Below are 26,157 nucleotides of genomic sequence, written 5' to 3'. Positions count from 1 at the left end.
AAGAGTACTGGTCAAATATGCTGTACAATGTCCCTCAATGTGGGTTTGTCTGTTGTTTTGAAGGTATATCATATGTAAAGTACTTTTCTCATGTCATCATATCTGGGGTACATGCTATCAACATAACATCACCTATAATATTAACTTTGATCACCTGGCCAAGGCAGTATTGCCAGGCTTTTCCAGTGGTGTTTCTCCATTCTACACTATTCATTGGAAGCAAATCACCAAGTCCAGCCCATTGTTCAAGGGCAGGGAGGAGATTAAGCTCTACCAACTGGAGGGGAAAGTGTCTACATAAATTATTTGGAATACTTCAGTATGAAAAACTTATTTATTTATTTTTTATTTTGTGTACTGGTTTTATTACTAAATTGTTCCAGCTTTGGCCATTAGGATCTTTGTCAGATTTGCTCTTGTGTGTCTTCAACAAGCTCCCGTCCTTTTGACTTTTGAGCACGTTCTTACACTGAAGCACTACAAGAAGCACCAGGTTCATCGTGTATTTTCTTTTCTTCAGCCCTAGAATCAACAATTTCTCCAAGAGACCCAGGTACCTATTATTGGAGAATGGTGTCTAGAATCAAAGATTTGGGCACTGAATATCTTCATTGCTACTTGTAATGTCACTACTTTTAGGCTTTCTTGGTCGTCAGGACTAAGACATTTATGTATGTATACTAACGCATGTATATATACGTATCTATAATTGTTTCTGGTTCTCTCCATCTGTATTAAGATAAATTAACTATATGTTAACACTAATATCTCCTACTCTAAATCCAGTACCATATAATTCATTCTCACCTCCCCTCTTGCTCGTCTGTAACTTTTCTCTCCAACAATGAGAAGTCTGTCTTTCACCACCATCCATATCCATTTAATTGTTTTTTGACCTCAGTATACAAATAAGGCATTTTCAGAATTGTTTAACCTGTATTCCCATGATAAACAACTTTACTGATTAGAGTACAGTGTTCATGTTCAGTACATTTACTCTTTAGCCTTACGGTTTCTAGTTAAAAATCTATTTTCCAAAGTTACCTAAGTCAACCCCTATTTCCTCATCCCTTTCCATGAAGTCATGTCATACATATGCAATACAGACTATTCTTTTGTCACAGTCAACATTTCATCCTGGGATTTTCTCTAACCTCCTGGTTGATTTTTAATTTAATTTGCATACATTAAAGTCTACTCTCTGGAATGCAAATTTCAGTGGGTTTTGACAAATTCAGTCATGCATTCACCTTACCATACAGAATAGATCCACCACCCTAAAAATTCTTGTTTTCCTTTTGTCATCAACCACTTTCCCCTCCACAAACTCTTGGCAACCACAGATTTATTTTCTGTTCTCGTAGTTTTCCTCTTCTAGAATATCTTACGAAGGCACTCATTTGATATGTGGCCTTTGGTTCTTTCACTGAGCAAAATGTACTTAAGATTCATCTATGTTTGTGTATGAATCAGTAGTTCATTCCTTTTTAATGCTAAATAGAATTCCATTGTATGATACGTATCCATTCACCTACTGAAGGACATTTTGGTTGCCTCCAGCTTGGAGCAACCAAATTATGAATAAATTATGAATTTGAGAATTATGAATAAATCTCCTATAAACATATACACCTGGTATCTGCATGAACAAAATTTACAGTTCAAATGGGTAAATATCTAGGCATGTGGTTTCTGAGTCATCTAGTAAGAACATTTTCTTTATAAGAAAATTGCAAAATATCTCTCAAAGTGATTGTACCATCTTGCATTCCAACCAGCAATATATTAGAATTCCTGTATTTTCACCAGTGTTTAGTATTGTCTTTTTTTTTTTTTTTTTTTTCCCCGGTACGCGGGCCTCTCACCGTTGTGGCCTCTCCCATCGCAGAGCACAGGCCCTGGACGCGCAGGCTCAGCGGCCATAGCTCACGGGCCCAGCCGCTCCGCGGCATGTGGGATCTTCCCGGACCGGGGCATGAACCCGTGTCCCCTGCATCGGCAGGCGGACTCTCAACCACTGCGCCACCAGGGAAGCCCGGTATTGTCTGTTTTTTAATCTTTGTTATCCAATATAGGGATCTGCATACAGCAAACATGAACAAATATAATTCCGTGACTCTGATTTAAGTAAGCTGTATTGACTAGGATAAGTTAGGAAAATGCCAGTCTAAATTAGTGTCAGGAAACGTGCCTTACAAATGTTTTAAGAAATGAGATCTCATTAAGAGGAAGTAAAACCATTTAGGATAGGAATGACAAAATGTTTCACCTCATGTGATGACTTTGATCAATTGCTAGAGGAATGCTTGGAGCTTCCCATTAAGAAGGATTCCGAGACTATATTGGGTCTCAGTGAAAAAGCACACGGTGAGCAATTAGCAACGCCTATGTTATAAGCAGACAACAAGGCACTGGAGTACAAAGAAAAACATTTTGTTTCTAAGGTCTGGACTAACTCTCTGCTATCTAATGCAGGTCCTCCCGAACAACCTACTGTGGTAGGTAGAATAACAGCCTCTAAAGACGTCCATATCTTTACCCCAGGGTCTGTGAACATGTTCTGTTATATGGCAAGGGGGAATAAAAATTGAGGATGGAATTAAGATTGCTAATCTGAACTTGAAATAGGGGGATTATTCTGGATTACTGATATGGCCCACCTGGGTCCTTAAATGTGGAAGAGGAAAGCAAAAGGGTCAGTGTCAGTTTGGTGGCATGTGGGAAAAACTTGACTGGACATTGCTGACTTTGAAGATGTAAGAGATCATGGGCTAAGGAATGTGGCAGCCTCTAGGAGCTGGAAAAGGCTAGAAAATGGGTTCCCTAGAGCCTCCAGAAAGGAATTCATCCCCCACAAATACCTTTTTTTCATCCCATTGTGATGCACATCAGAATTCTGACTTACAGAACTGTAATAGTATAGATTCTTGCTGTTTTAATCCACTAAGTTTGTAGCAACTTGTTACAGTGCTCATAAAACATAGATTCACCTACTTTAGTAATTAGAAAGCAGAGGTTGAACATTACAGTGTTAACTTTTTATCATAAAAACAAAAAAATTAAAGAGTTTAAAGTCTTTCAAATTCCTAGGCAGATGAGATAGTTTCTCAGCAATTAAGTCATTTCTTAGACAACTGTGGAAAAGTAAATTTAAGACTTATTCCTATTCTTTTAACACTATTTCACAACTGGTGTGGTAGAAAATAATGAGATTTTCTTGTACTACCAAATCAAGTCATCTAGAGCAACTGAAAACTTCTAGAGGCATTCTGTCAGAGTGGCCTGCAAGAACAAGGACCAAACATCATTTGAGGGACACTGGGAAGATGAAAACATCATCATCTCTATCATGTCATAACTGCTCCTCTGTTGATGGAAGAAATCCATGTGTGGGGACTCAGCCTCTGCTTCCTGTATCCAGCTTTCAGAATGAGAACGGCATGTGGTCACCATTCAGCCAACCCTGCCATTCTTTTGATAACCTCTGCATTTTATTTACAACTCTGGACTGTGCCAACACATTATGAATGCTGCTGTTATTTTCTGATGGGCTCTGTGTGTTCGTGGGTTCTACGGGCCTCCTATTAGTGATAAATTCTCCCTCCCTCACCTCTCAATCCACAGCTCCTCATGTTTCCCCTCCAGATGGCATTGGAGGTGAGGGTACAAGGAGGATTTTTCTCATAGCTATGAGCTGTATCCTTTTTATTAAATTCGAAATTGTACCTAGGGGAAAAAAGGCAGCATCATGGATGGATGAAGGAGGTGCTGCTTTCTTCACATGTAATAGAAAATAAAGTCCACGAAGCATGCACATTGATAAAATGGCATCTTTACAGAAACATTTTTTAAAAAAACCCAGAATAGCCTCAAAATCATAACTGGAGGCTATGTCCAAAAAAAAAGTTATTAAATAGATTCCTAAAAGTTAAAATAAAAGAAATGGATAGAAGAGAATGAGATTACTTTTTCCTCCAACATGGCTAAAAGAGTCCTTTTAACCACCAACAGAGCCAATCAAGAATAACAGAAACATTAATGCAGCCCCAAACAAGAACTCAGGGCAGCACAGGGGAAAGCATCAGGGAAGCTGCATTCCCTTCTGAGAGGCGGGAAGGAATAAGAGGGCCTGAGGGCCAGAGAAGCATCCCACAGAGCTGTTAAAAGATACTTTCGGAAGAAAAATCATCCTTTTTTGATCTCACAGTTCACATCCAAAGACATACACTTCCAGCTATTGAAACTTTTTGATGTTTTGTTTGTTTCTTTGATTTTGCCAAAAGTATTCAAGGAAAATCTTTTTTTTTTTAACGTCCTTATTGGAGTATAATTGCTTTACAATGGTGTGTTAGTTTCTGCTGTATAACAAAGTGAAGCAGTTATACATATACATTTGTTCCCATATCTGTTCCCTCTTGCGTCTCCCTGCCTCCCACCCTCCCTATCCCACCCCTCTAGGTGGTCACAAAGCACCGAGCTGATCTCCCTGTGCTATGCGGCTGCTTCCCACTAGCTATCTATTTTACATTAGGTAGTGTATATATGTCCATGCCACTCTCTCACTTCGTCCCAGCTTACCCTTCCCCCTCCCCATGTCCTCAAGTCCATTCTCTACGTCTGCCTCTTTATTCCTGTCCTGCCCCTAGGTTCTTCACAACCAGTTTTTTTGTTTTTTTTTTTAGATTCCATATATATGTGTTAGCATATGGTATTTGTTTTTCTCTTTCTGACTTACTTCACTCTGTATGACAGACTCTAGGTCCATCCACCTCACTACAAATAACTGAATTTCGTTTCTTTTTATGGCTGAGTAATATTCCATTGTATACATGTGCCACATCTTCTTTATTCAACTGTCAATGGACACTTAGGTTACTTCCATGTCCTGGCTATTGTAAATAGAGCTGCAATGAACCTTGATTCACGGAAGATCTTTACGCTAATTATTTACGTGGCTTTCTTACTGCTGTTTTACATCCCTGATAAAGAAATGACAGGCATTATAATGACGTCATGAAATTTACATTATTGCCCAAATATCTAGATATAGCACTTGTTACACAGTGCTCAATATTCAGAAGCTTCGACTATATCTTTGTTACATCTTCCAAAAAGCAGAACACCTAGTCATTTTTGGTTGAAGTTATGAATGGGATATTATAAAGGCCTTAAAATGTAATGGGAAGGGGGAGACTTCCTTGTGTCTCATCACAGAAAGATAAAATAGGACATATCAGACAAGAAATGTTTGCTTGCAAAAAGGTATTATCTGATATTTAACAACGTATAAGTCAAACCGTATCAGTATCATCTTTCTCTGGTTTTGTCAGTTTAGTCAAGTCACATGGGATAGGCTTGCAAGAGAAAATCACAAAGACTCCGACTGGACTTACTGGTTACTGATGACTGGCAGAACGAACTTTGGCCAATGGCTTAAACTGTCTGAGCCTATGTTTCCTCATCTGTAATATTTCTTCTGAAAATCAGTAAGAGGCACTTAATAGTTATTGAATGACTGAATGAAAAATGAATGAATAAATTAAAGAATGCATTTAGATATCAAGGTCTTCCTCCCAAAACTACTCCACCCATAACCTTCCCCATCTCAGTTGATAACCACTCTGTACATCACACTTCACAACAGATCTGTCAGTAAACACGAGGATCTACCAGAACTTGACCTCTTTCATCATCTTCATTGCTGTCACCTAGTCTGAGCCATCTCTTGGATTTCGGTAATAATCTACTAATAGATTTTCCTGTTAACACCTTCGTAATCCTATAGTCTAATCTCAGAGTGATTTGTTTAAAATAAAAGATAAACTAAGTCCCTCCTCTGTTTAAAACCCTATTTCAATCAAAATAAAAGAACTAAATTCTTACAAACTCTACATACGCTCCCTGTTACGTCTTTTATCTCCTCCTGATCTGACCCCCTCCTCACTTGGCTTCTGGAACAGAGGCCACTTTGCTGATGCAAGAACTTGCTGGGCATGCTTCTGCCTCAGGGTCTTGGCACTGGCTGTCCCTCTGCATGGAATGTTCTTCGCTATCTTTATGCTTACAGCTCCCTCATCACCACTCTTTCAAGTCTTTGTTAATATCTCACCTTTTCAGTGACGCTTGCACTGACCATACTGCCAATATTTATATTATGTTTATTGTTTGTTGTCCACTTCCCCCTGCTAGAACGCAAGCTCTCTGAGGGTTTATTTGATGCATTCCAAGAGCCTAGAATATAAGCAGTGCTCAATAAATAATTGTTGAATGAATACTAATTATTATTATTATTAATACTATCACATAGTACTCATACACAATGGTCTCCCGCTCTCTATCTTGCTAAAGGATAACAATGACAGAAAGAAAGTGCTTAGGGTACGGGAAAAATTTTGGCACCCGTAGGGAATGGAGATTGATTTTCTCCTTCCTGGCATGTGAGAATAAAGCAGTTGTCTTCTGACGCATATCTGTGGGGATTTAAAAACACAGCACCAAACAATAAGCCAGGAAGAATCCAACTAATGGAATCAAATCACATATCAGTATCAAAATCATCTCCAGAAAAAGAAAAAACAAGGAGGAAAACATCAAACTTTTGGCATCAGGGGAGAAATCTAATAAAGAAAAACCAGTGAAAACTTCAGGGCAAAATAAGAAGCAGAACAACTCCAATTTTTTTTTTCTCCAAGTTAAAAAATATTTTATAGGATTTCTTTCTATAGACCCTGATATCTGATAACATGCATGCTTGATGGAGAAAGACCATTGTGCAAAGATCGTGGGGGCAAAGATAAATTCGGGCCCTGAAATTTCACTGAGATGAGAATTATCCAAAAGTTTTGTTTCTAATGATCTTGTGATCAAAAGAGTGATGACCAGCATAGTTCTTGGATCAGATTCCCTGTGTGACTTTAGGAAATCACACTTTTCAGTTTCCTTATTGGTCGTATGGGGATAGAGTTCTTGCAAAGATAAAATTAGGAAATGTTCACGAAGCTCTTAACACAGTGCTTACGCAGCAAATTTTCAGTTCTAGCATGTGCAATACTCTCTCACGTTTTGTAAAGGCAAGGCTCAGAGTCTTAAGCAACATGCTGTCAGAGCAGTGCATTCTTTGGTCTCAAGGAGCCATTCTGCAAAGCAAGTGGCAAGGGGAATGCGCTTAGTAATCAGACACTGTGGCCGGGGGCAAGCTATATAAAAATAATCAGATTGATCTCTTCCAAATTAAATGGGGATAATAACATCCACCTCACAGGAGTTTATAGTGCAGATAATACACACAGGGGTAGTGCTTAGTATACAAGAGGTGCTTAATAAATGGTGTTTATTTTTATTATTATAATTATGTCCACTGAAGGACTATATCCTGTGACTCCCTTCCCACCTGTTTCTACATATAGATCTCCTGTCTTCATTGCTTTCACTTTTGTGAGTTGTTGCTGAGCCTCTACTGGTTCTGATTTGCTGTCAGCACTTCTCTCTTCTCTCTTTTTAGCCAGAACACTCTGCCTTTCTTCTTGCTTCTTTCACCAATGCCAACACTGCTGGCAGATCCCGCAGCTTTTGCCCTAACTCCAGTTTTCACTGCATGGTCCACTCAGAGGGCATTTCTGCTCCTACTTACAAGTAAACCTAATCAGAGAAATCCTAAATATCAGAAGCATAGGTAGAACTGGATCTACTTTACTTTTATGCCCATATGAAGATTCATCATTAGTATTCCCAGCTAACATTTGTTATGTTTACCCTCCCAGCATCCATTCCTTTTATTTTGGTAATGAGACGCTAGCATACCAGTTTTCTTTCAAGGATCCACATTTCTTCCACTGTTACACTTGTGATGTGGGTGGACATTGCCACACCACCTGTGTCAAGAGAGAATATGTGACTGCTTGAATATCCACATGAAAAACTTGAGAAGAGTGCAAAGCAGATGGAGATAGAGCTGAGAGATTGTGTCCAAGACATTGTTTGAGTCCCTAGATGAAGCCATACCTGAAGCTGAACCACCCCTGTTTGTTAATTATATCCACCAATATATTCCTTGATAAATTAATCCATGATTTCTGTCATTTTCAAGTGTACCTTAATTCTCCAACTCTGTATAATTCCTCTTTCTCTGTTTGCTGTGATATTTACGTTTTTATGAGGTCCTAATAGGCCTCTTTGAGAATCTAATGGAAGCTATGAATCCCTCCTTCACTCAAAAGGTATATAATACAGAAACACAAACGTTGCAAATATTTTCATGTTGTTCAGGACTGCCTGGAAACCCAGATGCAGAACCTTACTGCTGTAAGTATGAGGAGAAAAGAAAATAGCATAATATAGCTTTTGAGAGTGAGATAATTATTCCTTAATTATTTGGTGTTAGATTGGTTAAGATGAGATGAATTGTTTGGAGGGTAGGTGTGGTTAATGCCTTTTACAAAATCTATCAGAGCTGTATACTTGAGTCAAAGATAGAAAAACAGAGGGAAAGCTCTGAGATTGCAACCTGTTCTGCAATGGGCCGATTAAAATATGTAAAACCTATATCAGGTGCAGTATTAATTTCTGTTATTCTTGCTTTCATATAATTTTTATGGAAAACAACTAACACATACAAAATAGACAATAGTATATGAACCCTCATATACCTAGTATTTAAATCATGGACAATATGTTTTCCCCTATACCACCACCCACTTCCTTCCTCCTGTTTTTTAGTCTTTATTTCCTAATTGAGGTGAAATTCACATAGCACAAAATTGACCATCTGAAAGTGAACAATTCAGTGGCATTTAGTACATTGACCACATTGTTCAACCACCACCTCTATCTAGTTCTGAAACATTTTCATCAGCCCAAAAGGAATTATGTGCCCACTGAGCAGTTGATCCTGTTTCCCACTCCTCCCAACCACTGGCAACCACCAATTTGTGTTCTGTCTCTTTGGATTTACCTATTCTAGATATTTCATTAAAATGGAATCACACAATACGTATTCCTTTATGTCTGACTTTTTTCACTTAGCATAATGTTTTTAAAGTTCACCATACTGTACCATGTATCAGTACTTCATTCATTTTTATACCTGAATAATATTCTGTTCTGTGGATTTACCACAATTTGTCTGTTCATTCATCATTTATGGACATTTGAACTGTATCCACCTTTTGACTATTGTGAATATTGCTACTGTGAACATGTGTGTACATGTACTTCTTTGAACACCTGTTTTTAATTTTTTGGAGTATAAAGCCAGGAGTGGGATTCCTGAGTGCATGTTAATTCTATGTTTAACTTTTTGAAGAACTACCAAACTGTTTTCCATAGTGGATGAACCATTTTACAATTCCATCAGCAATGTATTAAGGATTCAATTTCTTTACATCCTCAACCAACACTTGTTATTTTCTGTGTGTGTGTGGGTGTGTGTGTGTGTGTGTGTGTGTGTGTATGTGTGTGTGTGTGTATTTGTGTGTGTGTATTATAGCTGTCCTAGTGGGTGAAAAGTGGTAACTCATGGTGATTTTGATTTGTACTTTCCTAATGATTAATGATGTTGAACATCTTTTCATGTGTTAGTTTGCCATTTTTACATCTTCTTTGAAGAAATATCTATTCAAGTTCTTTGTCTATTTTTAATTGGATTGTTTGTCTTTTTGTTATTGAATTTTAAGTGTTCTTTACATAGTCTGGATCCTAAAAACTTATCAGATAGATGATTTGCAAATACTTTCACCCATTCTGTAAGTTGTCTTTTCACTTTCTTGATAATGTCCTTTACTGCAAATGTTTTTAAATTTTGATAAAGCCCAATATCACTATTTTAATTATATTTTATACAATATTTTATGTAACATTCTCACATTTATGATGGTATGATCCAAGTACTCCAAAATTCTTTTGCTCCTCATGCTTTTCATGACATATATAAGAATCTGTTGCCGAGTCCAAGTTCACGATGATTTATCCCTACGTTTTCTTCTTCTAATAGTCTTATGGTTTTAGCTCTTACATTTAGGTCATTGATGCATTTTGCAGTTACCATTTTGAACACTTAGGTAGCAGGAACTTCACATGAATTATCTCATTAATCCTCACAAGAATCCTCAAAGTACCTTTAAGTTCTTTTATTATCTCTATTTTATAGACAAAGCAACTACGGCTTAGAGAGTTTAAGAACTGTAGCACTATTTACAATAACCAAGACATGGAAGTAACCTAAATGTCCATCAACAGAGGAATGGTTAAAGAAGATGTGTTACATATACACAATGGAATATTACTTAGCCAAAAAAACCCAACAAACAATGAAATAATGCCATTTGCAGCAACGTGGATAGACCTAGACATTATCATATCAAGTGAAGTAAGTCAGACAGAGAAAGACAAATATGATATAACTAATATGTGGAATCTAACCAAAAAATGATACAAATGAACTTATTTACAAAACAGAAACAGACTCACAGATCTCGAAATCAAACTTAAGGTTACCAAAGGGGAATCATGAGGGGAAGTGATAAATTAGGAGATTAGAATTAACATATACACACTATACATAAACTAGATAACTAATAAGGACCTACTGTATAGCACAGGGAACTCTGCTAAATATTCTGTAATAAGCTGTATGGGAAAAGAATCTGAGAAAGAATGAATACATGTATATGTATAACTGAATCACTTTGCTGTACACCTGAAACTAACACAACATTGTAAGTCAACTATACTCCAATAAAATTTTTTTTAAAAAAACAAAAGAACAAAATGTGCCCAAGCTCACAGAGCTAGTAAGTAGGAGCCAGTAGTTGAACGTAAAGCTGTTTAACTCCACAGCCGTTCCAAAACAATTGGAAAGGGGAAACACTGGAGAGGAAAATCGATTTTTCGTCAGTTACTGCTCACTCTTCGATGTGTTCTGTGCTCCCTTCATGTTTTAAATACTGAACTAAGCAATAAGAATACACAGATGGCCTGGAGAACTTCCTAGTCTAGAAGTAAAGGTCAGGGAAAGAAGAATTGCAAGATATATTCTAGCATTTATAATGATATAGATCCTGGTACTCTGAAATTCTCACCCTGGACCTGTTCGCTGCAGTCTCTAATTGTATGGGAATTCTCTGTTTGTACCCTTTAATCATTATCCATCCTTCTTTCTCTTCTTTATGACCTGAGAGACGACCTTAATGAACCAAATCACCTGGGATCTTTTGGCCTTTCGATTCCACTTGGGTTTGACAGAATATCAGAGGTTGGGACTGGGATATTATTTCCCCTGTGTTCTTTTCTTGCTCCAGCACTATGTTAAGGCAGTGGCCACACCTCTTTATGACCTCAGCTCCTTTGGGTGGCCTGTGGTCCACACTCCAGCTCTCATAGGCACTGATAATGTTATTTCCTGCCCCTGGCTCTTCAGGTCTAGAGATGGGAACAGGAAAGGGTAATAAAGAGCACCATGTGGTTTATCCTATGATGCAGGTAAAATGAAGTTGGTGAGATGCGAGAAAACCAAACCGTTGTTTCTCTCATTGTTTCTATGGGTACTGATGTTCTGGATCTCAAATAACAAACATTGCAAGTGAGCTTTTGGAAATAAATCTGTTTGTTGGATCAAGGTTCCTCTATTATCTGCCTCTCTGCTTTTCCTTCTCTCTGCAACCTGCAGAAAAGTGTACACTGCACCTTCTCCCACAAGAAGTTGCCTTCAGAGAATGAGCTTAAAATATGTCACTATTTTATGGAGTTAGAAAAATTTCAAGCACAGCTGTTAACTTTGGGATATTAGCTGATTCTAAAATTAATAGACCTAGAAGGAAACATGATAAACACCACTAAAATATGGGAATAGAGAAAACCTTTATAACTATGAATCAAAAATCCAGAAGACATAAAGGAAAAAATAATAAGCCATATAAATATAGAACAGAAAATAAAATATCACAAACAAAGGAGAAAAATATATGACACACCAGGGAGGGGAAAACTGAAATTTATAGTACAGATAAATGATCAATCTCTAATATATTAAAAATCCTAGCTGAAAATCAAGAAAGAATAACAACCTGATTAAAAAAAAAAACGGAAACAGACATGTAAAGACTGTTCGTAGAAAAACATGTTCCACCTATTTATAACAATAAAAATGTGACTTAAAATCCACTAAAACGGAGAAGTAGTGAAGATGGCAGAAGACTCAGACATGGAGATCACCTTCCTCCCCACAAATAAATCAGAAATACATCTACATGTGGAACAACTCCTCCAGAACACCTAGTGAACGCCGGCAGAAGACCTCAGACCTCGCAAAAGGCAAGAAATGCCCCACATACCTGGACAGGGCGAAAAAAAAAGAAAACACAGACACAAAAGAATAGGGATGGAACTGGCACCAGTGGGAGGGAGCTGTGAAGGACGAAAGGTTTCCACACACTAGGAAGCCCCTTCGCGGGCGCAGACTGCGGGTGGCGGAGCGGGGAAGCTTTGGAGTCCTGGAGGAGAGCACAGCAACAGGGGTGAGGAGGGCAAAGCTGAGAGATTCCCGCACAGAGGGTCGGGGCTGACCGGCACTCACCAGCCCGAGAGGCTTATCTGCTTCCCCGCTGGGACGGGTGGGGGCTGGGAGCTGAGGCTCGGGCTTCGGCTTCGGAGGTCGGATCCCACAGAGAGGACCGGGGTTGGATGCATAAACACAGCCTGAAGGGGGCTAGTACGCCACAGCTAGCTGGGAGGGAGTCCGGGAGAAAGTCCGGAGCTGCCAAAGACGCAAGAGACTTTTTCTGGCTAATTTGTTTCCTGGTGCGCAAGGAGAGGGGATTAAGAGTGCTGATTAAATAAGCTCCAGAGACAGGCACGAGCTGCGGCTAACAGCGCGGACCCCAGAGACGGGCATGAGATGCTAAGGCTGCTGCTGCCGCCACCAAGAAGCCTGTGTGCGAGCACCGGTCACTATCAACACCTCTCCTTCTGGGGAGCCTGTGCAGCCCGCCACTGCCCGGGTCCCGGAATCCAGGGACAACTTCTCCGGGAGAACACACAGCGCTCCTCAGGCTGGTGCAACGTCACACTGGCCTCTGCCGCCACAGGCTTACCCTGCACTCCGTGCCCATCTCTCCCCACGGCCTGAGTGAGCCAGAGCCCCTGAATCAGCTGCTCCATTAACCCCGTCCTGTCTGAATGAAGAACAGACGCCCTCAGGTGACCTACACGCAGAGGCGGGGCCAAATCCAAAGCTGAACCCCAGGAGCTGTGCGAACAAAGAGAAAGGGAAATCCCTCCCAGCAGCCTCAGGAGCAACGGAGTAAATCTCCACAATCATCTTGATGAACCCTGCATCTGTGGAATACCTGAATAGACAACGAATCATCCCAAATTGAGGAGGTAGACTTTGGGAGCAACGATATATATACTTTTTTTCCCTTTTTCTCTTTTTGTGAGTGTGTTTTGGTATGCTTCTGTGTGTGATTTTGTGTGTACAGCTTTGCTTTTACCATTTGTCCTAGGGTTGTCTCTCCTTTTTTTTTTTTTTAAGTATAGTTTTTAGCACTTCTTATCATTGCTGGATTTGTTTTTTGGTTTGGTTGTTCTCTTCTTTCTTTCTTTCTTTACTTTTTACAAATTTTTTTAACAATTTTTTTTCACTTTAATTTTATTTTATTTTCTCCTTTCTTTCTTTCTTTTTATTCTCCCTTTTATTCTGAGCTGTGTGGATGACAGGCTCTTGGTGCTCCAGCCAGGCATCAGGGCTGTGCCTCTGAGGTTGGAGAGCCCACTTCAAGACACTGGTCCACAAGACACCACCCAGCTCCACATAATATCAAATGGCAAAAATCTCCCAGAGATCTCCATCTCAATGCCAAGACACAGCTCCACTCAACGAACAGCAAGCTACAGTGCTGGACACCCTATGCCAAACAACTAGCAAGACAGGAACACAACCCCATACATTAGCAGAGAGGCTGACTAAAATCATACTAAGGCCACAGACACCCCAAAACACACCAGCAGACGTGGACCTGCCCACCAGAAAAACAAGATCCAGCCTCATCCACTGGAACACAGGCACTAGTCCCCTCCACCAAGAAGCCTACACAACGCACTGCACCAACCTTAGCCAATGGGGACAGAAACCAAAAACCACGGGAACTACGATCCTGCAGCCTGTGAAAAGGAGACCCCAAACACAGTAAGTTAAGCAAAATAAGAAGACAGAGAAACATACAGCAGATGAATGAGCAAGGCAAAAACCCACCAGACCTAACAAATAAAGAGGAAATAGGCGGTCTACCTGAAAAAGAATTCAGAGTAATGATAGTAAAGATGATCCAAAATCTTGGAAATAGAATGGAGAAAATACAAAAAACGTTTAACAAGGACCTAGAAGAACTAAACAGCAAACAAACAGTGATGAACAACACAATAAATGAAATTAAAAATTCTCTATAAGGGATAAAGAGCAGAATAACTGAGGCAGAACGGATAAGTGACCTGGAAGATAAAATAGTGGAAATAACTACTGCAGAGCAGAATAAAGAAAAAAGAATGAAAAGAACTGAGGACAGTCTCAGAGACACCTGGGACAACATTAAACATACCAACATTCAAATTATAGGGGTTCCAGAAGAAGAACAGAAAAAGAAAGGGACTGGGAAAATATGTGAAGAGATTATAGTTGAAAACTTCCATAATATGGGAAAGGAAATAGTCAAGTCCAGGAAGCACAGAGAGTCCCATACAGGATAAATCCAAGGAGAAACATGCCAAGACACATATTAATCAAACTATCAAAAATTAAATAAAAAGAAAAAATATTAAAAGCAACAAGGGAAATGCAACCAATAACACACAATGGGATCCTCATAAGCTTAACAGCTGATCTTTCAGCAGAAACTCTGCAAGCCAGAAGGGAGTGGCAGGACATATTTAAAGTGATGAAGGAGAAACACCTACAACCAAGATTACTCTACCCAGCAAGGATCTCATTCAGATTTGATGGAGAAATGAAAACCTTTACAAACAAGCAAAAGCTAAGAGAATTTAGCACCACCAAACCAGCTTTAAAACAAATGCTAAAGGAACTTCTCTAGGCAAGAAACACAAGAGAAGAAAAAGACCTACAAAAACATATGCAAAACAATTAAGAAAATGGTAATAGGAACATACATATTGATAATTACCTTAAATGTAAATGGATTAAATGCTCCAACCAAAAGACATAGACTGGCTGAACGGATACAAAAACAAGACCCATATATATGCTGTCTACAGGAGACCCACCTCAGACCTAGGGACACATACAGACTGAAAGTGAGGGAATGGAAAAAGATATTCCACACAAATGGAAATCAAAAGAAAGCTGGAGTAGCAATTCTTATATCAAACAAAACAGACTTTAAAACAAAGACTATTACAAGAGACAAAGAAGGACACTATATAATGATCAAGGGATCAATCCAAGAAGAAGATATAAAAATTGTAAATATTTATGCACCCAACATAGGAGCACCTCCATACATAATGGAAATACTAACAGATATAAAATGGGAAATCGACAATAACACAATCATACTAGGGGACTTTAACACCCCACTTTCACCAATGGACAGATCACCCAAAATGAAAATAAATAAGGAAACACAAGCTCTCAGTGAGACAATAAACAAGATGGACTTAACTGATATTTATAGGACATTCCATCCAAAAACAACACAATACACATTCTTCCCAAGTGCTCCCAGAACATTCTCCAGGAAAGACCATAACGTGGGTCACAAATTAAGCCTTGGTGAATTTAAGAAAATAGAAATTGTGTCAAGTATCTTTTCCGACCACAACGTTATGAGACTAGATATCAATTACAGGGAAAAATCAGTAAAAAATACAAACACATGGGGGCTAAACAATACACTACTTAATAACCAACAGATCACTGAAGAAATCAAAGAGAAAATCAAAAAACCACTTAGAAACAAATGACAATGAAAACACAATGGCCCAAAACCTATGGGATGCAGCAAAAGCAGTTCTAAGAGGAAAGTATATACCAATACAATCCTACCTTTAGAAACAAGAAACATCTCAAATAAACAACCTAACCTTACACCTAAAGCAATTAGAGAAAGAAGAACAAAAAAATCCCAAAGTTAGCAGAAGCAAAGAAATCATAAAGATCAGATCCGGAACAAATGAAAAAGGAAAGAAGGAAACGATAGAAAAGATCAATAAAACTAAAACTTGGTTCTTTGAGAAGATAAACAAAATTGATAAACCATTAGCCAGACTCATCAAGAAAAAAACGGAAAAGACTCAAATCAATAGAATTAGAAATGAAAAAGGAGAAGTAACAACTGACACGCAGAAATACAAAGGATCATGAGAGATTACTACAAGCAACTATATGCCAATAAAATGGACAACCTGGAAGAAATGGACAAATTCTTAGAAATGCACAACCTGCCGACACTGAACCAGGAAGAAATAGAAAATATGAATAGATGAATCACAAGCACAGAAATTGAAACTGTGATTAAAAATCTTCCAACAAACAAAAGCCCAGGACCAGATGGCTTCACAGGCAAATTCTATCAAACATTTAGAGAAGAGCTAACACCTATCCTTCTCAAGCTCGTCCAAAATATAGCAGAGGAAGGAACACTCCCCAACTCATTCTACGAGGCCACCATCACCCAGATACCAAAACCAGACAAAGATGTCACAAAGAAAGAAAACTACAGGCCAATAACACTGATGAACATAGATGCAAAAACCCTCAACAAAATACTAGCAAAGAGCATCCAACAGCACATTAAAAGGATCATAGACCATGATCAAGTAGGGTTTATCCCAGGAATGCAAGGATTCTTCAATATACGCAAATCAATCAACATGATACACCATATTAACAAATTGAAGGAGAAAAACCTCAATAGATGCAGAGAAAGCTTTCAACACCCATTTATCATAAGAACCCTGCAGAGAGCAGGCAGAGAGGGAACTTTCCTCAACATAATAAAGGAAATATGTGACAAACCCACAGCCAACATCGTCCTCAATGGTGAAAAACTGAAACGATTTCCACTAAGATCAGGAGCAAGACAAGGTTGCCCACTCTCACCACTCTTATTCAACATAGTTGTGGAAGTTTTAGCCACAGCAATCAGAGAAGAAAAAGAAATAAAAGGAATCCAAATCAGAAAAGAAGAAGTAAAGCTGTCACTGGTTGCAGATGACATGATACTATACATAGAGAATCCTAAAGATGCTACCTGAAAACTACTAGAGGTAATCAATACATTTGGTAAAGTAGCAGGATACAAAATTAATGCACAGAAATCTCTTGCATCCCTATACACTGATGAGAAATCTGAAAGAGAAATTAAGGAAATGCTCCCATTTACCACTCCAACAAAAAGAATAAAATACCTAGGAATAAACCTACCTAAGGAGACAAAAGACCTGTATGCAGAAAACTATAAGACACTGATGAAAGAAATGAAAGATGATACAAACAGATGGAGAGATATACCATGTTCTTGGATTGGAAGAATCAACATTGTGAAAATGACTCTACTACCCAAAGCAATCTACAGATTCAATGCAATCTCTATCAAACTACCACTAGCATTTTTCATAGAACTAGAACAAAAAATTTCACAATTTGTATGGAATCACTAAAGATCCCAAATAGCCAAAGCAATCTTGAGAAAGAAAAACGGAGCTGTAGAAATCAGGCTCCCTGATGTCAGACTATACTACAAAGCTACAGTAATCAAGACAGTATGGTATTGGCACAAAAACAGAGATACAGATCAATGGAACAGGAGAGAAAGCCCAGAGATAAACCCACGCACCTATGGTCACCTTATCTTTGATAAAGTAGGCAAGAATATACACTGGAGAAAAGACAGCCTCTTCAATAAGTGGTGCTGGGACAACTGGACAGCTACCTATAAAAGAATGAAATTAGAACACTCCGTAACACCATACACATAAATAAACTCAAAATGGATTAAAGACCTAAATGTAAGGCCAGAGACTATCAAAGTCTTAGAGGAAAATATAGGCAGAACACTCTAGGATATAAATCACAACAAGATCCTTTTTGACCCACCTCCTAGAGAAATGGAAAAAAAACCAAAAATAAATGGGACCTAATGAAACTTAAAAGCTTCTGCACAGCAATGGAAACCATAAACAAGACCAAAAGACAACCCTCAGAATGGGAGAAAATATTTGCAAATGAAGCAACTGACAAAGGATTAATCTCCAAAATTCACAAGCAGCTCATGCAGCTCAATATCGAAAAAACAAGCAACCCAATCCAAAAATGGGCAGACGACCTAAATAGACATTTCTCCAAAGAAGATATACAGATTGCCAACAGACACATGAAAGAATGCTCAACGTCATTAATCATTAGAGAAATGCAAATGAAAACTACAATGAGATATCATCTCACACCGGTCAGAATGGCCATCATCAAAAAATCTACAAACAATAAATGCTGGAGACGGTGTGGAGAAAAGGGAACCCTCTTGCATTGTTTGTGGGAATGTAAGTTGATACAGCCCCTACAGAGAACAGTATAGAGCTTCCTTAAAAAACTAAAAATAGATCTACCATATGACCCAGCAATCCCACTACTGGGCATATAACCTGAGAAAACCATAATTCAAAAACAGTCATCTACCAAAATGTTCATTGCAGCTCTATTTACAATCACCAGGACATGGAAGTAACCTAAGTGTCCATCGACAGATGAATGGATAAAGAAGATGTGGCACATATCTACAATGGAATATTACTCAGCCATAAAAAGAAATGAAACTGAGTTATTTGTAGTGAAGTGGATGGACCTAGAGTCTGTCATACAGAGTGAAGTAAGTCAGAAAGAGAAAAACAAATACTGTATGCTAACACATATATATGGAAGCTAAGAAAAAAAAAAAAGGGTCATGAAAAACCTAGGGGCAGGACAGGAATAAAGATACAGACCTACTAGAGAATGGACTTGAGGATACGGGGTGGGGGAAGGGTAAGCTGGGATGAAGTGAGATAGTGGCATGGACTTATATATACTACCAAACGTAAAATAGATAGCTAGTGGGAAGCAGCCGCATAGCACAGGGAGATCAGCTCGGTGCTTTGTGACCACCTAGAGGGGTGGGATAGGGAGGGTGGGAGGCAGGAAGACGCAAGAGGGAAGAGATATGGGGACATACGTATAACGGATTCACTTTGTTATAAAGCAGAAACTAACACACCATTGTAAGACAATTATACTCCAATAAACATTTTAAAAAATAAAATCCACTAAAATACCTTATTTTAACCAAAAAGAGTGGCATAAATCAATAATCATAACAATATACTGTTATTGGCAAGTGTATGAAAAATGTTTAGACCATTTGTAAAAATGACCACAATGATTCCCCTCCCTATAGCTGCACCTCTTTGCTATGTGACTCTGCAACTCCTCCCATCAAGATATCGTTTCATTTGTGGGCTGCCCTTGTGACAGTGACTGAGTTTGACAAATAGAATACAGGAGAAGGAGCGTCAAGTCAGGTCTCTCCCAGGCCTCAAGCAGATTTCACTTGCTCTCTTTGTCCACTGCCCTGTAACCATGTGAACATGCCTGGGTTAACTTTCTGCATGAGAGACACTTGGTTTTGTCATCTCCCTTCAACCCAAACAAGAGCCTACCAATCTCAAAAGCTGACCTGCAGTTGATCTCAGAAACATGACAGCGCCCAGTCTAGAGAACAGAAGGTCTATTTAGTTGTGCCTAGCCTAAATTACCCACCTGCATAATTACGAACTAATTAAATTAAATGGTGATTCTCTTAAACTAGTGGCTTTGGGGTAGTATTTTATGCAGCACAAACTGATACAAGGAAACAGGCGTGCTCAGACATAGCTGGTAAGAGTATAAATCTTCCCTAGGAAAGGAACTCTGGCACTATCTAACAAAATTACACATGCATTTACCCTTTGACCAGCAATACCATTTCTAGAAATCTATACTAAAGGTATACTGGCAAAAGTATAATATGAATTATGCATAAAAGAAGATTATTTAGTAGGCTGCATTTTGTTTAGGAAAAGAGAGGAAATAATATGTATGTATATAGGCTTCTGCTGGAAAAAAGAATCGGTGAAAAGATAAATCAAAAACTATTAAAAATGTTACCTATAGTGGGTGGGAGAGCTGACATGATAGCAACAGAGAAGGAAGTGAGATTGCCTGAGAGTATCATTTCATATAGAGTTTACTCTTAAACTGTGAAAATATTTTATATATTAAAAAAGGAACCAAAATAGTCAATAACAAAAATACCCTAATAACACAATAGAAAAATCATTTTGGGTCCCTTCAAAATGCAATTCTTGAACTGAATGTACAAAGTGAGATATGCACTAAGGACCAAAAAAATTTGCAAAAAGATAAAATTCATTTAGTACTTTTAAATGTAATCTGGAAATGTTTTACAGACATGGTTGGAAAATGTGAATCAATGATTATGTTAATGTAATTAGAAATCACGGATTTTCAAAATAAGAAAAAGGAGACAGAGACAGAAGTGTAAAATCAAAGAAATTAAAAACAAACTCAATATGATTTTTTCACAAACACAAATATATGTTTTTATGTTAAATATATTTATTTATACATATTTAACTGGGTTAATTAAAAGAGCCTAAAGGCAAAGTCATTCTAGGACCGGATTTTGGTTTCTAAGCACCATTCCTATTAGAATTTGAGTTCCTTGGAGAAATAGTTATTTCCAGGTCTAAAGAAGGGAAGGACCTAGATGTACCTGGGACATCTTTTGCCTGAAAGCAAGAAAATTTTCAGAGACTAATTGGATTGTATTAAACGGATAAAGTTGATACCTGGAAGGCGGTAACTCAACTGAGACAATTTGGGTATTAAAAATAAAACTCTAACTTATTGGAACACATTAATATGTTAAAATTCTTGATTCTATAATTATACCTAAAAAGAGGAGCCAAAACCAAAACAAACACATAAAAATCCTCGTTTGCCACCAACCATTACTCTAAAAAATTATGCTTAAAGGGAAACAATTGTTTATCCTGCCTTTACAAAGGATACAAGAATTCAGGGTAACAAAAACAGTCCTAGTGTTTTGAGAAAGAGATATTTTTCACAGATGAATTATAGTGAATAAATGTATAAAGAATTACAGAATTAGAAAATCAATGCCTAATAAAATAATCAAATTAAGAAGAAAGCATTGATGAATATTGAAAGAATTAAATAAAATGTTACTGGAAAACTGCATACTCACAAGATGTAAAGTATCAACCATAATCTTTCCAGGCACAAAGTGTGGGGAATGGGAGTTTACAATGGAGGAATCTAGCCTTCTCAACCTGAACCCAGTGATCAATCACATAATCACTATTAATTAGTAGGAAAACCATGTGTTACATGCCTCCTAACATGATGCGTTATGAAATAAATAGTGTCGCCTATAGTATTCTTGCCAAAAATTTTTTTATCTGAATTTAGTCAAACCTTTAGATCTAACATTTACAGGAAAAAGGAAAACAAGATAATGAGACAACAAGGAAATAATCAGACAAATCCAGAAAGTGGGACATTTCTAAAGGATAACAGGCTCAAATTCTTCAAGAAGTCAATGTGGCTGGTGGGGCAGGGTGAGAGGGCTGTCAGGAGTTGGGGGGGAGGAAGAGGCTTGGAGAGAGTGTTCCAGATCGAAATTTTAAGAGGTATATTATCAACCAAATGAAATGTGTCATCAATGATTACATCCTGGTTGGAACAATTCAGCTGAAGAAGTCATTTTTGAGATAATTTTGAAAATATGAGTTTATTAAGAATAATGTATTTAGATTCTATAGGAAAAATCTTTATTTTTCAAGATGCATATGATGAATTTAGACATCAAATGTTATAAATTCTATAAATTATCTTAAAACTTCAGTAAATATATATTTATATACATATATACATGTACACACATATCCATACGCATATATGAAAAAATTGTTAAATCTAGTAGACAAATATATGGTAATAAATTTGTTCTTCTATTTCCCTAACATTTAACAATGTTTATAATAAAGATATATATATATATATATATATATATATATATAACAAATAGGTAATAATGAGTGGGGAAAAAATAAGAGGGTTGTCATCTAGCACTAATCCCATGATGTCCCGTGCTAGTTATAAAATTTTACTTCTAAGGAGGTCCTACTATAGTTTAATGGTATGGAATAAGATTTAGTTTAACCCTAGCTCTATGAGCTTAGACAAATTAAGTAAAATTTCTGATATATAGTTTCTCAGTTTTGAAACCTCTTCATATAATCCATTAGGATTAAATGAGATAATACTATGTGCTTAGCAGATGGCAAGCATTCAATTAATTTTAGCTATAATCATTATCATCATCATGATTCTGCCAACTGTACCTTATTCCATTAGATATACTATTTTACATATCAAATATATAAATTAATCCTGCTGACATTTGCAAAGGTGGATGAATTTGCCAAATAGCTGAATTTAGCTCTAATTCTCTAGGCCAGTGTTTCTCAGTGTTTACATTCTGCATAAACCTAATTTTAGGAGATATTAGTGTTGACAGATGCATCACAAATCAAAACAATTCTACTGCAAACAAACAGAGATCACAAACAAAACATTCTATGCTCAAATAATATGGGAAAATATTATCTCTAGCCCTTCTCTGAGATTCATATTTCATGGTAGTATATTAGAAGCTCTTAGAAGTCTGTAATAAAGAAACCTGTGCATTTGTGTTTATCTGCATTTAAATCAGTGTTTTTAAACTTAGGAAGCATTGAACTCTTTGCATGCTGCTCACTTATTAATATTATGGAGGAAAGTGTTCTGTGAACACCTGTTTGGGAAATGGATCCATGTGAGCATCTGCATGAGGAATATAGAGTCAGCTGTGAATGAGAATTTCTGAGGGTTTCATTTTCTGGGTGTTCATTACCTACAGAGCTCTGGTATCTTTAGCTCCTAGCATCCACTAACTGTTTTCCAAGATCAGCTCTGAACTTGGATCCACAGAAGTGTCTATACTGCCACTCTCATTGCTTTTGTTTTGTTTTTTTAAAGTGTGTTAAAAATACATATCATGAGATCTACCCTTTTAACAAATTTTTAAGTGCACAATACTGTATCGTTAACTACAGACACAATGTTGTAGGGCGGATCTCTACAACTTATTCATCTAGCTTAACTGAAACTTTATACCCACTAAACAAAAACTTCCCATTTTCCTCTTCCTCTAGCCCTGGGAAACAATCATTCTACCCTCTACTTCTATGTGTTTGACTATTTTAGATAACTCCTATAAGTGGAATCATGCAGTATTTGCACTTCTGTAACTGGCTTATTTCACTGACATAACATCGTCCAGGTTCAGCTATGTGGCTGCAAATGGCAGAATTTCCTTCTCTTTCATGGCAGAATAATATTCCATTGTGCGCATAAACCACACATTCTTCCACTGATGAGCATTTAGATTGTTTCCATGCTCTTATTTTTAAGGAATTCAATGTCCAAACCAGCTTCATTTCCTTCATTAATGCTTATTTTATACATACATGTATTTATTCATTCATTTTTCACTCTTTATCTGAATATCCATCATGAGAAAGACACTATGCTAACAGTTCTGACAGAGTTTAAAAAGATGCACTATTCACCCTCCTTGCCCTGAAGAAGTTTGCAATCAAGTTATTTTTGTCCAATTGATTCCCTATAAGTGTAATTTTAATTTAAGTGTCATTTTTTCTCTCCCACTATACATGAATGCATTAGGCTAACAGTTAGAAATGTATACAAAGAAAAAAAGAAACTCTAAACTCATTCCAAGAAATGACTTTAATATTGAAGTATAATCAATAGTTAATTATCCTAGCAGAATGATTCATTCTAGTTTTGTTATTGTTGGTGTTTTTTAATGAGCAGGTACTTTGTTTAATGTTTGTGTAACTGGGTCTGGGAGTTTTTCCACCCAAATTTATGAGCATTTTCACAACATGTGATACACATCCTAAATGTACTGATTAACAAAAAAAAAAGGAAAATGTATCTCCTCGCTGAATTCCAAGCTCAAAAAATAAATCCTTGAATCCATTTGCTTTCAACCAACAAGGCATAATACCTCATAGCTCAAAAAAGAAGAGGGAAAGAGTTACTTTTAAGTCTTCCCTAACATTAAATAGCATTTTTCCACTGATATATGACATAGGCTATGGGGAAGATTGGGAACAGAAATTTAGGGATTAAAAAACTTAGGCAATTTTTTAGATTCCACACATAAACAATATCATACAGTATTTGTCTTTCTCTGTCTGACTTATTTCACTTAGCATAATAACCTTCAAGTCCATCTATGTTGCTGCAAATGGCAAAATTTCATTCTTTTTTATGGCAGAGTAGTATTCTATTGAGTATACATATACCACATCGTCTTTATCCATTCATCATGAATATAACAAAAAAGCAGATGGGTATATAGAGAACAAACTAGTGATTACCAGTGGGGAGAGGGAATGGGGGAGGGGCAATGTAGAGGTAGGGAATTAAGAGGTACAGACTAATAGGTATAAAATAAACTATAAGAATATATTATATAACATGGGGAATATAGCCAATATTTTATAATAACTATTTATAGTTATACTCCGTTTGTGGAGTATAACATTTAAGAATTGTGAAGTGTACATCAACTATATCTCAATAATTTAAAAACACCTTAGGTAAACCCTCATATGTCACTTCAGAGAAGTCACTTCCTCTCTCTGTATTTTTCAGTTCTATCATAAAATTGATAAAAATCTAAAATTATATTGATAAAAATTGCAGTTCAACTGCATTTTCTGTAGAGACATTTGCTATAATAGTCTAAATCTTCCATTGGTCTTACAATAAAGATATTAGGATAAGAGAGTTATTCTGCATTCAGTCTAATTCTATTGGTGCAGAATTCCACTTACAGTAGCTACTTAATGAATTCTCTCTGAATGAAGCGTTTCACTGAAGAGAGAGGATTCTTGATTTTTAATTGAAATTTAAAAGCTTCATCCTGGAGTTAAAAGATGATAGTAAAAGCTGGTTGTAAAACAAAATCATAATTGGTTTCAAGATAAATAGCTTCTCATCAGCCAAATGTTTCTTGTAATGTTGGAATGTAGAAACTCATCATCAAACAATTTAATTTTCATTACAATACAGTGTACATCAGGTAGTCATGCCCTAAACATCTGAATCATATGCATCTAACCTGCATGAATTTTTATGAATATTATACCTGTAGAAAATGTTTTGAAGAAATTGGAGATTTTCTCTTTTCCAATTAAGAGAGAGAATGTTCAAGGTGTGGGGAGATTTGGGGGGAGGAAAATTGGTATACAAATATGAAAAAGCTCTTCCTCAAGTAAAAAAAATATTTCTGAGTTGTCTGTGTCTAGGAATCCTCAGTTCCCTTCTGTAATCATCGCACAGTATAAAACCAGAGTGAAACACCTGCTCTGGCAAATACAAGCTTTGCATGCAAACTGGGTCATAAATGCCTTAGCCTTCATCAGAGGAAAGGAACACGATGCCATTGAAATCTTACTACATGCCACACAGTTGACTGTTTTACCCCTGTCCCGTTTACAAAACAGTTCTGTGCATATCTTATATATGGAATTATAAGGATAAATAACATTGCATTTTCCTTTCTTCCCTCAGGGTCTTATTCTTAGCAAAAAATACATTTTTTAAAACTATTAGTAATACTTATGATTCCTTTTAAAGTTGGTAGAATTTCCTGAATAGAGTCCAAGGAACTAACAAGATACTGTGGGAAACTGGACTAGGATATGTGTTTGAGAAATGGTGAAGTCCAATATCACACCATCAAAAAATGAATTTAGAGTAAAACTTTTAAAGGTTCATTATAGTCTAGATATCTTTGGAATAAATCTAACAATCACCATACACTATGAAGAAATACATGTAAGTAAATTTCACATACTATGAAAAATACTTTCCACCTCCCATGAAGTGGACACAAATTGGGATGGCTGACTGACAAAATGTCCAACACTGTGTCACAACCCTATCCCTCACAGCTA

Source organism: Tursiops truncatus, chromosome 3, assembly GCF_011762595.2.
Source record: "Tursiops truncatus isolate mTurTru1 chromosome 3, mTurTru1.mat.Y, whole genome shotgun sequence".
Taxonomy (NCBI): Eukaryota; Metazoa; Chordata; class Mammalia; order Artiodactyla; family Delphinidae; genus Tursiops; species Tursiops truncatus.
This window is presented reverse-complemented; position numbering follows the sequence as displayed.